Source organism: Nycticebus coucang, chromosome 22, assembly GCF_027406575.1.
Source record: "Nycticebus coucang isolate mNycCou1 chromosome 22, mNycCou1.pri, whole genome shotgun sequence".
Lineage (NCBI taxonomy): Eukaryota > Metazoa > Chordata > Mammalia > Primates > Lorisidae > Nycticebus > Nycticebus coucang.
In genome coordinates, this window is record NC_069801.1 from 19,113,453 (window position 1) to 19,127,627 (window position 14,175).

Here is a 14,175-nt window from a genome sequence, read left to right on the forward strand (position 1 = left end):
GTTACTCTTTGTTCCAAGTGTTGTGAAATTCCATAGTGAGATGACTTCGAGTGGTTCTATTTTCATTGTGCTGAACAATCAATTAAGGCTTTTGATCTGGACATTTATAGTGATCAATCCTGGGTCATTTTCATGAATTATTTCTTTTGATCATTTTCTACCTTTTTTTTTTTTGGTAGAGACAGAGTCTCACTGTACCGCCCTCGGGTAGAGTGCCGTGGCGTCACACGGCTCACAGCAACCTCTACTCTTGGGCTTACGCGATTCTCTTGCCTCAGCCTCCCGAGCAGCTGGGACTACAGGCGCCCGCCACAATGTCCGGCTATTTTTTTTGTTGCAGTTTGGCCGGGGCTGGGTTTGAACCCGCCAACCTCGGCATATGGGGCCGGCGCCCTACTCACTGAGCCACAGGCGCCGCCCCATTTTCTACCTTTTTCACTGTTCTTTCTTTAGATTCTAAAGAATTCTAAAATTCTTAAACTCTCTTATTTTCTATCTGTGTTTTATAGTATTTTTTTTTTTTGCAAGGGGGAGGATAATTTTTTTCCAGTTCCTCTATTGAGTTTCTCATCATCTCTGCTATGATCATTTGAATTTGCACATTTTTATTTTCTAATCTTTATATTCCATAACTTCTTGTTCTCACAGTATAGCTGCAGTACCTTCTACTCTGAGAATATTGGTGATAGAATTTTTAAAAAATATTTGATCTCCTTTATGTTTCCTTCAAGTTAGTATTTTAAAAAATTTTTTATTTTATCTTGTCTTTCCGGGTACAGCTTTCTTCATAAGGCTGATGATCTTTGGCTGTCTGACCCTATTTGCTAGTGGGGTACTGAACCCTGGTTGGAAGCTCTGTGTAATTGCCTGTTGACTGCAGACTCTGAACTTCACGGGGTGGGGAGTCTGTCTAGGTCATTTCCTTGGTCAGTATCTTCAGCTCTTTCATCCTAGTCTGCTCAGATTCCCTAGGCGGGGATTCTTCTAATCTGTTTGGAAGGAACTGGACTGGCTGACCATGTTCTGGGGCAAGAGGATCGGAAATATGTGTATGTCACATTCACTTATCTTTCATTGTCAGCACAGCGGCCACTGTGTTTTATGTGGTTGGTCCCCTTCTGTCCAGAGTCCCACTGCTTTTCTCTCTCCAGAAAATAAACCTCCAATATTCTACTGGGGTGGGGAGAAGACTTCGAGGACTAACTGCTTCTGAAACAGACTTTCAAATATGCCTCCTGTTCTCAGCCTCTTCTTCACCCCCATTTCTAGACACGTCTCTTGAGATGCCAGTCCTCGAGCCTTTGCGGGTTCTGCAGTAGGAAGCTGAGACACTGTCTGGCTCTCCTCAGGGCTGACCCCAGTGATTTGGGTTGCTCAGATCTGCCACGGCGGCGGCTTCACCTACAGCTGCTTTTCAGGTTCCTACCCTTTGTTGCTGTTATCTTTTCTTCTGTTCTCTTTGACTTTGTAGGTTTGTGCCTAAAACAAAACAAAAAACACACCACCAGCAGCCAGCCAAGGAACGATGCCTTACAGCTAGCAAAGCAGAGGTGAACGCCTGCATTCAACTCCTTCCTTTCTGTTTTCTAGATTGTGGGGAAGATTTTGTCTGAGGTTAAGAATGTCAGATAGATCTTGTTTATGTTTGGGAAGACTCAATTTTCAAAAGATATTAATCCTTCTCCAAATAATTTACAAATTGTATTTAGCAATTTCAATCAAAACCCCAGCAAGATCTTTCATAGAAGTTGACACACAGTTTCTAAAGTTGGCATAGAAATGCACATGGCCAAGAAAAGCCGACACAATTCTGTACCAGAGGAGCAAAGATGGGAAATACCACCAGATACCAGAATCTAGAATATGTTAAGGTAATGAAGTCAGAGAGGTACTGGTACAAGACTACAAAATTAAGCCAGTGTGGCTCAGCACTTATGGCTCAGCAGCTCGGGTGCCAGCCACATACACCAGAGCTGGCGGGTTCAAATCCAGCCTGGGCCTGCCAAACAATGACAACTACAACCAAAATATAGCTGGGCGTTGGGTGGGTGCTTATAATCCCAGCTACTTGGGAGGCTGAGGCAAGAGAATCGCTTAAGCCCAAGAGTTGGAGGTTGCTGTGAGCTGTGACGCCACAGCACTCTACTGAGGGCAATATAGTGAGACACTGTCTCAAAAAAAAAAAAAAAATGAAGCCAGTGAAACAGAGTGAAGTACCCCGAAACTGATGCATCTATATTGAGTGTATCAGTCAGGGTCCTGGAGGGAACAGGTGGCACCCTTAAAGGGTTAACTGAGGCATGTTTAATGGAGCAGCTCCTTATGGAGCTGGTGGTTATGTACCCAGAGTCTAGCAAAAATGGGAAGCCATTACCACCAGCCTGAAGAGGTAAGGGAAAGGGGATGTTATGGAAACCCAGCAGTTCTAAGAGAGGGGACGGCTCACGGAAAGCATGTAGACACTGTCCCAGCCTCAGCTGGCTGGGGTGGGGGGCTTCTTTCAGTGTCTCCCTCTGTCCGAGCCCACCTGGAGGGTAGAGACCAAGGAGGCCAGGTGATGCAGGCCACAGGGGAGCCCCCAGGTGCACAGGGTAGAATAGAGAACAGCCAGTGTGTACGGAAATACCAGATCCTTCCACTCAGAGGGCCCACAGACAACACAGATGCCCCCACTCCCAAAGCAGCATCTGACTGCCCACTGTTCCTTATTCTGCGAATGGCCTTTCTGTTGGGGCTCAGAAGACCTGGCCTGATTTACGGCCTTGACAAGCTGAACTCAAGAAATTGCCTCGAGGTCTCACCCATCGTCCTCTGCCCAACCTGGCTCTCACCCCTCTGCTTCTCCCAAAGCACAGGATGAAGCTTTCTCTGAAGTTCCCTTATCTATCAGAAATTGGGCCTCCCAGAAGTTACCTTCCATCCTTCCCCTGAAATTTCAAGAAAATGGAAATTCATGTCACAGAGAAAGAGACTGAAAACAAAGTATTGTGCTTAGAGCCCAGACAAACTGAACTCTGAACTTTGCCCAAGCCATTGTTTGTTCTCCGATCTCCTTTAGTTTCCAAAAGGGGCTCGTCCACGAGGTAATGTCTGCCTCCTGGTCTTCTCATTCCCCCTAAAAACCATTTACCCCAACACATGAAGCAGCATATATAAGCATCCAGACCTTATTGGGTTATTGGTAATCATTCTCCCATGATTCCCCTGAGGTCTGAGTGTTAAATAATCTCATTCCGAAATGATATGTTCACGTTCATCCTTGGAACCTATGAATATTGCCTTAGACGGTAGCTGATGTAATAAGGATTTTGGGACGAGATTATATGGCATTGTGTTCATGGACACCATCGTACGTGTCTTTATATGAAAAAGGCAAAGGAAATAACACAGACAAGGAGGTGGCTGTGACCACGGAGGTGAAGGTCAGGGAGATGTGGCCACAGGTCCAGGTAGAGGCAGGAAGGATTCTCCCCTGGAGCCATTCCTTGGTTCAGACTTCTGGCCTCCAGAACTCTGACAGAATATTTTTCTGTGGTTTCAAGCCAGCCGGTTTGTGGTTATTGGCCGTGCAAGGGCCTAATGTCATGAACTTCACTGTCGGGAGGCATAGCTGGGCCAGGGTCCAGCATCAGGCTGGCCACACTGGCTGCTCAACGTGTGTCTATTGAACCAAACTGAAGTGAGTTCGCCATTGGAAAAGGCCTGGGCTTGTCACCCAAGCTGACCTGGTTCAAGCGATGTGGCCACAGCAAGTGACACAACTCCTGCATCTGTGAAATGGGTGCCATCCCAGCACCCATCTAGAGTGGCTGTGGATTCAGGCCAGGCAGTGAGCAGGAAGGGCCCGGGCCCTGAGACAGCTGCTGCTGGGGTTAGATGGCCCTCTGCCTCGCAGGCCTGCTGCACACCTAGGGCCGGCGCTGTAAACTCTCAGTTTTGCTACCATTTGAGAGGCCAAAAGGTTTCAGTGAATTGGACTGGGGGCAAGTAATTGTCAAGCAGTTTCAATAGTGTCCCCTCGACTCTGGGGATTGGCCCACAGGCTTAGACTTGGGCATCAGCCCACTTCAGGAGACCCCTCTTCAACTCTGGTTTCTCACAGGGCCTAGAAGCCAGAGACCCTCAGAACGTGGTCCTGTCACTGTGGGGAGCAGCCCTCCAGACTTCCTGGAGGGGCTGAGGGGAAGTTGCCCCCCTCCCCCTGCTCCTAGCTCCCACCCTGAAATTTGGTTTCCCCCTTTCGAGGAAACAGATCAAAGAACCTGAAGTTGCCTCCCCAGAGGCCTGGGGTGGGGGCAGCTGTCGGCTTGGGGCTGAGCTCCCCTCTGTGTGGGCGATGCTCGTCCCCTCTCACCCCTGGCTGCGGTGTCACCATCTGTCCCCATTTAACGGGTGGGAACACGGAGGCTCAGGCCAGGCACGACAGAGCCCTGCACCATCTCTGATCCTCGTGGCCTCCCATGGCCTGGCCCTGCCCCCTCCCTATGATTTTGTCTGTCTCTCCTCCCCAGTGACAACAGTGATGCACATTTGATGCTGAAAAGTTGAAAAGACTAAAGAAAAATTTTAAAAAGGACTCTGGTCCTATTACCCAGAATTAAATATCATCAATATTTTGGTGTGTATCTTTCTCTTAGTTCAGGTCTATCTTTTGATCTTTCCTTCTTTCTTTCCTCAAATGTCCCCCACTGCACACCTAAATCATCATGAATCTTTTCCCACAGGGATAGAAACTGTTAGACAACTGGTATTTTTACCCTGAGCACACAGCTTCTGGGGGTCTGCAGATCCCTGAAAACCCTACACAAAATTATGTAAAAATGTGTTAACTCAAGCAAGAGAGTCTGTGGCTTCCATAAAATTCCCAAAGGAGCCTGCAAGCCTCTCCTCTGCCTGGGATGTTTGAGGCCCAGCCTGGCTGGCCCGGGTTACAGACAGTGGCTGTGACGGGGGAAGGGGCTCACCGTCCAGGCCTCCTCCCTCTGGGGGATGACCAGCATTCACACATCCCAGATGTGCCAGAGGGGTCTCTGCAGCATGACCTTGATAACAGAAGTGTGGTTTAAGGTGAATTCTGTGCCCTCCCCATGTGGTATCTGTGAAAATACAGCTCCTCAGACCTGCAAGCTGGCTTCTGCCCACTCTACTATGATGCCTCAGCTCCACCCTCCTGTGCTTCAAAATGTTTAAAAAGTGCCCTCTGGTTTCTGAGGTGCCCCTGAGCTTTGCAGACCCAGGGAAGCACATTTGGCCACTTCCCGTGTGGTTGTCTGGGGCAGCAAGCCGAGACGGAAGGATGCGCTGCCTGGCTTCTGCTCACAGGTATTTATTTTGTACCTACTATGTGCCAGGCATGAGTCTCAGCTCTGAGATTCACAGTGAAACGAAGAACAGTAAACAAATGGGCGTGTGCCTTGACTCCCCTCGCCCCCCCAACCTGCCCAGTCACCTTTCTGAGCTCGACTTTCCCTGTGCCACAGAGACTGACACATCTCAACCCCGGTGATCTGACATGCTCCTCTCATGCCCAACGTGGCCAACTCCCTCAGTCTTCTCTCTTGGGCTCAGAGCTTTACCTCTACCTGCCACTGAACACCACCTCCAGGAGACCACCCATAGCACACCAGATTGGAGCCCTCACAGCATGGCACCATGCTCTGGGGAAGGCAGAACAGGGTAAGAAATAGAGAGAGGGAGGACCTACTTCATTGGGTAGTTGATGTGTGAGCAGAGACCCAGAGAAAACAGAGGGAGCCACGTACATTTGGGTGGGGGGGAGCACCTTCCAGGCCTAGGTAGCGGCCAGCTCCACCACACCAAGAGTTCAACTCACCAGCCTTACTTGAGGCCATGTTGGGGGAGCACAGCTTGAGATGACTGTGGACTTAGAGTTGTCTGATTTGGCAAATAAAAATATAAAATTCTGAATATCACATGGGATATACTAAAAGATTATTTGTCCTTTACCTGAATTTGAAATTTAACTGGGTATTCTATATTTTGTCTGGCAGCCCTATCTGGACCTGGACACAATAGGCCAGCCCCAAAGTGACAGAAGTTGATCGAGAGGGACAGCTGGTGTTCCTTGCCACAGCATTTGCAGTTAGCCCTAGTTGAGCAATGGGAAGCCTTGGTAGGGTATTGAGCAGGGGAGTGGCAAACTCCAATATGCCTTTTGGGAAAGTCCTTTGGATATGAGGAGGGGTTGGGTGGTAGTGTCCAGGTGTGGGTACTGAGGCCTGAGATGGGACAGCAGCCTGGACAGGGTGAGATGGATTAAAGAGGCATTTGGGAAGCTGGGGTGATGAATCAAGACTGACTCCTGGGCTTGTGCCTAGAGCCTGGGTGGATGGTAGTGAGGGGCACAGGTGCAGAGCTGGTAGGGGTTGGGAGTGGGGGCAGGGGCAGGACCTGTTAGGTCAGAGCTGTGAGGGGTCCAATCTGGTGTGCTATGGGTGGTCTCCTGGAGGTGGTGTTCAGTGGCAGGTAGAGGTACAGCTCTGAGCCCAAGAGAGAAGACTGAAGGAGTTGGCCATGTTGGGCATGAGAGGAGCATGTCAGATCACCGGGGTTGAGATGTGTCAGTCTCTGTGGCACAGGGAAAGTCGAGCTCAGAAAGGTGACTGGGCAGGTTGGGGGGGTGAGGGGAGTCAAGGGAGGGCCATGCAGGAAGGGGTTATCAGTGGAAATGAATGCCACATTGATATAGTGACCCGGATTTGTTGGTGGCCATCTCAGTTGGGAAAGTGGGGGCACAGGAGAAGGGCCAGAAGCCCAGCCATGTTCATTTATTCACCCATCCATTCATGGATTCATTCTCCTAGGCTTAGGACAGAGAGGAAAGTGGCTCTTTAGGAGCCCAGGGCTGAAAGGGCTAAGGAATGTGATCAAGGAGCTGAAGAGTAGGGGAGGGAAGGATGGTTCAGCGGAACAGAGGATTCAGCAGAGATGAGAGGGATGTCTGAGGCAACATCTGGAAGCTACCTTGACAGTGGGGAGTGGATGACTCTCCTGGAGGACTGCAGGGAGGTGGTGTCCCCTGGGCGAGCCATGTTCAGGCAGTTGGGATATGAAAGGAAACTTTCTGAAGGTCTTGACTCTTTGTGGACCTGGCGACCATGGCCTAGGGATCCTAGGTTTGGTGTGATGGGAGAGAGGGTGCTGAGGCACAGGAAGCTCCAGAGACTGGTAGGTCCCTTGGACCAAAAGGGGCAGAAATTGGCTTTAGAGTCCCAGGGCCTGATCTGTCCCTTTCCCTGCCTGACCCTCCGGCCTACCCCCAGGATTCTTATGCTTTTCCACCCTCTCCCTGCCAGAGTCCACTCCCAGGAAACAGTGGAAATATCTCCCTCTGAGGCTGCTGGACCACAGAGCCACCTGCCCAGGCCCCTGGTGAGTGGACAATGCAGGCATTGGGTCAAGGGGGAGGCAGCTGTGATGGTAGATTTCAGGCAGAGGAGAGCAGAGGAGAAGGAAAGATCTCTCCCAGAACCTGAGGGCCTGGCCTCCATGCAAGTCTGGAGCCCTGCCATTCAAGGTGGCCAATAATGACAGCAGAGTACTGTCCCCCTCAGCCTCCATGAAGCCACATATCATTTCCAAGGTAGAGCAGCTGCAGGCAAGAGAGAAATCAAGACACTTCCCTCCCTGGTGCAGACTCTGCACACAAAGTCATCTCAGATTAGCTTCTTTTCTTGTATGTGGTCAAGGTGTCAGACGCACTTGCTGCCATCTGCTTCCCTCCAGTGGTTCTCACTATTCAGCTAGGCCTCCAGGAAGCCTGGGGAGGGATGAGCAGAGGCCACTCACCCTGGGAGCCTGGGCTGGGGTGGAATCCCCAGCCTCATTGTAGAGCCAGGGGGTGCAGAATGTCTAGTCCCCTCCTGGCCTACAACCTCCCGTGACTCCCTAGGATGGCAGCATCACCTCCACACTCCTCAGCCTCCCAGATTACCCTCTTGCAGCTTCTCCCCGTGCACTTACACTGGCCCAGATGGGAGATGCTCTGCACCTTTCAGCCTCCAAGTCATCATCCCTAGGGAATCCTCCCAGAATTCCCTCCTGTCCTCTGCCATCTTCTAAGTCCTGCTCCTCCTTCAGAGCCCAGCTTCCACCCCCCAGCTGCACTCTCATTGTCTATTTCCTGTGCTTTCTGTAACCAAGGTGTCAGGTTCCTAGAGCCTTTTTGCCCCTTGATGCCCAGAACAGTGAGGCCTGAGGCATGGGTATTAGGAAATGCCTTTGTTGAATTCCCTGCTTAGATTCAACTCACGTGTACCAGGCACCTGCTCCAGGCAGGCCTTCTTAAACTTCGCACGCTGGGCCTCCTTACATTTTCACAGTGGTGTGGTGATATCAGTGCCAGTGCCTCCATTTTCATGTCAGGAAACTGAGGCTCAGAGAGGCCATGGGACATCCCCTAATTGCTTTGCCAAGAGGTGTCAAAGCTGGGGTTATGCTGAGGCCTTTCTGAATTCAGAATCTGGGTTTTTCTGTTTCATGCTTTGTCTCTCCAGTAGGATCTTCCATCTGTCTGGGTCTTGGAGTAGAGCAGTAGTCTGCCGTTTCCACGCTGCCTGTGGGTTCTCTTTCTTCTGTATTAGTTCTTTTCTTATAACAAAAGAAATTTATGTTCAGACCTGACTCTTAAAACCAGTGCTCTTTCCAAGGCACTCTACTGCCTCTGTTCCATGAGGAGTCCCCTCAACCTGAGCAGGCTGAGAAGGTGACCTGGTCCTTCCCCCTGCCCCAGACAACTAACTCTATCAGTCCCTTTTGGTTATTGCAAGTGACAAAAGGATGCTTTTGTTATTGCAAGTGACAAAAACCTAACTGTGATGGGTAATTTTACTTGTCAGCTTGGCCACGCCAAAGTGTCCAAATATATGGTCAAACACTGGTCTAGACGTTGCTGGGAAAGTACTTGTTAGATGAGATGAACATTGAAATCAGTAAACTTTGAGTAAAGCAGATGACCCTTCACCCTGTGGGTGGGCCTTGTCCAATCCGTTGAAGGCCTTAAGAGCGCAAAGATGAAATCCCCCAGTAAGAGGGAATTCTGCCTGCAGTCTGCCTTCAGACTTGAGCCACAGCCTCACCTCTTCCCTGGGTGTCCAGCCTGCCAGCCTGCCCTGCAGATTTTGGACTTGCCAGCCTCCACAACCGTGTGAGCCAATGCCTTAAAACAAGCCCACCCCACCCCTGTCCTGCTTTCCTCTGTTCTGGCTTCATTCTGGACCAGGCTGTCCTTTAAAAAGTACAAAGAAGGCTGCCAGCAGTTCTAACTCACTGCCAAAGCTTGGAAGACCAGAGAAAGGGAGGGCCTCTTTTTCAATAATTCCAGGCAAAAGTTCTGGGGCTGATACCGATTGGCCTGGTTCAGTTCACGTGACAATTCCTGGGCCCATTGCCGAGACTCTGACTGTGCAGGGGGCCAGGTAGCCCTGTTTACTGTGGTCTGATGATGATTCCTACATGATGCCTTGAAGCAGATCCTGGGCCTTGACTCAGCCTGGAAGGGGAACTGCGGGTCTGAAGAACAAGCCTGCTAACAGGAAGGAGCCCAGGGAGTGTTGGAATGGGGTTGAGGGCGGAGCTAAGCTTCAAATATTCCCTCAGGGAGCAGTTTGGCTGAAACTGAAAACTCCAGGGAACTGACTTGTGACTCCCCCCACCCTCATAGGCTTCAGGGCTCCTTTAGTTTCTGCCTCTGATTCCTACTTGAACCCTCTCTGGAGCATTCTCAAGTGGCCACACACCTCCAGTTTATGGGGAACTCATTAGCTGTCAAGGCAACCCATGCCAATTTTGACTAGCTCTGACTGTGAGAAAGTTCTCCCTTATGTTGAGCTGATCTCTGTATCTCTGTATCTCCACTCATCAGTCCCAATTCCACCCTCCACCCATCCCCTGTCCTTCACTCCTCCCTTCCTGCCATCATCCACACCTTAGCCTTCCAAGCCTCTAAGTCAGCAATCCCAGCAGCTGTTCTCAAATGTGGAGCTGAGCGCATTGCTCCTGTTATCTCATGTCCTTCTCTCTAAGGTGGGCCCTATTATTTGTGCCCATTTTGCAGGGGAAGAAACTGAGCCTCAGAGACATGAAGAGGCTTGCTTAAATTACCAGACTGATACAAGGCTGAGCAGGAGGTTTTGAGAACCGCCCCCTCTCCCCCCACTACCCATGAAGCTTTCTTCTGGTCAGGATCCAGTAGATTAAAGCTTCTCATAGTGGGGCACCCAGAACTGAATGAAAATGGTTAGGATTGTTATAGTTCCATATTATGGAAATAAATCCTTCTCAAACTGGCTTAACTCATATGACTGACAATTGCAGGAGTAGATGGCTGAGGGCATGGCTGGATCTAGAAGCTCAAAGAGCATTATTAGGACTCGAAATCTCATGTTCTCCTTTTATATCACTCCACAATGCTTTCCTCTGTCTTGCCCTTACTTCCAAGCACGTCTTTCCCCTTACTGGTCCTTAGCAACTGAAGTTTTACATTTTATCAGTTTAGCGATTCCAGGGGAAAGAGCTCCCTTTTTCTATATTTTTAGGCAAAGTCTCAGGACTGATTCTCATTGGCTTGCTTGAGTCATGTGCTCTCCCTTACACCAATGGCTAGACTCAGGATCCAGTGCTGATTGGCCAGGCCTGGGTCATGTGCTCCTCTCTAGCGCTGGGGAGTGATGTCATTCCCACCAAAACCACATGGACTGAAAGTGGGAGTATATTTGCTAGGGGAGCAGGGAGGAGTCCCTAAAGGAGCATAAAGGTGCTGTTCTCAGAAGGCAGAATGGACAGTGGGCAGGCACAGACACTGGTCCACTCATGAGCCAGACTTTCCCTGTGGCTGGGAATATGTGTGAGTCTTACACAGGAAAAAGTGACTCTCAGTCCCACTCTCCAGGAGCTCTACTTTCAATAATGCAGCCAAGAATCCTAGTGTCAATTTTAGCAGCAATGTCATCCCGTGGGTGTAGATCCAAGTACTATCTCCCTGCCCTACGCACCACATTTTAGCCCAAGTCTAGCAGTTGTACATGAACCCCTCTGACATTCTGTCTTGTTAAACTCAATGAAAGCTCCATGGGGGGTGGGGTCTTGGCCTGTCTTATTCATTGTGTGTCCTTGGTACCTAGAATGATCTCCCCCCCATACACTCAATGGATGTTTGTTGAATGAATCAAACATTCATTCAACTGTGGCTGAAGCTGACTGAGACATCTTAGCCAGCCTATTGTAAGAATTTTGTCTTTCTTTCCAGGATGCAGAGGATTTTGAGCAGGATTTTGAGTGGCCCCATTTGACTTGTGATCAGGTGATTCAGGTGGGCCACCTGGCCACTGTTGAGGATAGACCGTAGTGGGCAAGTGTACAAGCAGGGAGAGCTCTAGGAGACTCCTCCAATAACCAAGGCTGGAGATGAGCAGGCTTGGCCAGGTAGAAGCACTGGAGGTGGAGAAGTGTTCAGATGTAATTAGAAGTGGAACCAACAGGACTTCCTGACTGCATGGCCAGGTGGAGGATGGAGGGCTAGGAGGATAATGGGGGAGGTTTCTGGTCTGAGCAAGTGAGGGACGAAGTGGCCATTACCTGAGGAGGGGAAACTGGGAAGTAGGCTTGAGGGAGAACAACCGAGAGTTTGCTTTGGCCACGATCTGTTTGAGATGTCAAGGGCAAACACAGGGGGCAGGTGGAGATGACCCTGGAGGTCAAAGAAGAGGGGGTGAATCTAGAGACATAGAGGAGGGACTGGTCAGCGATTGAAACCATTTCAAGACATGGGCTCCATATCAACTCCTATCTCTGCAGAGTCACCCAACTAACCCCTGCGCAGGCGTGGTCGCATTGACTACTCAGTAAGCCTGTGGGGTGGGCTTATCATACCCACCTCACAGAGGAGAAAATAGAGCCTCAGAGATTAGGTTGCTTTTCCAGAGACTCATAGTAAGTCCAAGTCTGAGTCTGAAAAAGGCGTAGGACAGAGAAACAACTGTATCAGTAGGGACAAGTGGCAAGTGACAAAAGACCCAATTCTCAAACTGGCCTAAATAAAACAAAGCAAAATAAATAGGCAATAAAAATATTATATTGGCTCATAGAACTAAAAGTCTAGAAGTATGTCTGCTTCAGGCATAGATGGGTCTAGGAGCTCTGATGATGTCACCAGAAATCCTGTCTGCCCCTCATTCATTTCTGATTCTCCTGCTTTAGCTGCACTCTCAGGCAGGCTTTTCTAACTCTGTGTCAAAGGCAGTCACCACCAACTTGGCTTTCATTTTATCAGCTTCCACCTGAATAGAAAGAGAACAGCAGTGGTTGACAGCGTGGCAATGGTCCCAGGATCGACTCTCACTGGGTAACCTTGGTCAGGAGCCCTTCCCTGGAGATTGGGGGTTGGGGGTGTGTGTCAGTGAACAGAACACAGGAATAGGGCTGTACCTCCTAAGGAAATCCAGATGTCATTTTCGAAAGAAAGGAGAACAGATGCAGAGGTGCCAGAGGTTGGCAGCTGGTCAGCTCTGAAGGGAAGGGCTGATGTATAGCCAATGGGCTGCTCAGAAGACACTTCTGGTGTCAGGGAGCCTGGGCTTTAACCCTCCTCCCCCTCTTTTGTTCTTTTTTCTGCCAGTTCTTGGAAATAATCCTGCTGGGTGATGTAAAAATGTCCTGTCCCAGGTGCTCAAGAGTCTGGCTTCTCTTTCCAGCCTATGCTGTGCATCCCACCCTCTGCTCCAGTCACTCAGCTCCTCACTCCTTCTGCGCATGCTCTGCCTAGTCCAACCTCCAGGCCTTTGCTCATGACCTTTCCTCTCCCTGTAATGCCCTCCTTACCATCTGCCAGCCTGCAAACAGGGCCACACTGCACTTGCCTGCGAGCTCCTGGATGGCAGGGGAAACATGCTGTTTTTTGTGTCCTCATCACCTAGCCTGGGCAGGTGGGTAGAAAATATTGGCAGAAGAAATGAATGATGAATGAATAAATTATAATTAAACGATGAAAGGGAGGGTTGAGAGACTGAGGGAAGGAGGAAGGAAAGAAAGGAAAGAGGAAGGGAGAAAGGGAGGAAGAGAGGACAACCCAGTTCAAATGTTACCCTCCTTGAATCCCATGTTTCAAAACCTGATATGATTTAATTCTTAGCACCAGTCATTTCTGGATGTACCAACTCATTTCCCCATCTTGTGGTTCTAGGAAATACGTCTTAATCATCTCTCAGCTCTGTCTTCTCCCCCTGCCTCCCCATCCCTTTCTGTGTCCTCCCAGGCACAAAGGTCTTAATAACTGCTGACTTAATATGACTAATGGCCTTACAAGTGTAAAGGTCCTCCCCTACCCAGAAGATCAGTATTTGTCTACTGAATGAGGGCAAGACTCAGATCCATTTTTTCTAGTATGGGAAGCTCAGGTATAAAGGGGAAGTGAGGAGGGTGATGGAGAACAGACTAGTGAGTTCTTCAGGGGAAAAGGAGATGTGTGTTTGGTGCCTGTTGTGTGCAGATGTTTGTTTCCGCAACTGTGAGAAGGGTATTAGTCTTCTAATTGCACAGGTGAAGAAACTGAGGCTCAGGGAGGTGGAGTAACAAGACTAAGGTCATATAGCTGTTAAGAATCATGGCTGGAATCAGCTCCAGACCCCAGGCAATATACCATTGTCATAAAAAAAAAAAAAAAAAAAAAGCCTTGCTTTATAGTGTTTGCCAATTTTTGTGGTGTAAATACTCCCACCAAGGCCAATTTTAAGCTACCAACCTAGGCCTGCCAAATTCCAGAGTATTTGATGATTGCTTCTTGCAAGCTAGCAACAGCTAGCAACATCCAGCACCAGCCATCTCCAGCACACCCCCGAAAACCTGTCTCACCCCAAAGGGAGGCCTCCTCCTACCACCCTGAACCAGGTGGAGGTGGGGAGGAAAGGCTGGTGCTGCTGCAACTGCACAGAGGACAGTGTTGGGGGTAGAGGTGGGGTGGGAACCTCCGCCGGCCTCAAACTTCTCATGCTTCTTGCTGGTTCACTTTGCCCACTGCCTTCTCTGCACAGCCTCTGCCGGCCACTCCTGGTGCTTTCCTAAGCCAGATCCCCCCACCCCAGGTGCCATCTCTGCTCACTTTTCCATTTGGATTCTTTGTCCTTGTGACACACTTTCCCTCCTGCAGGTTTCTCTATCTCT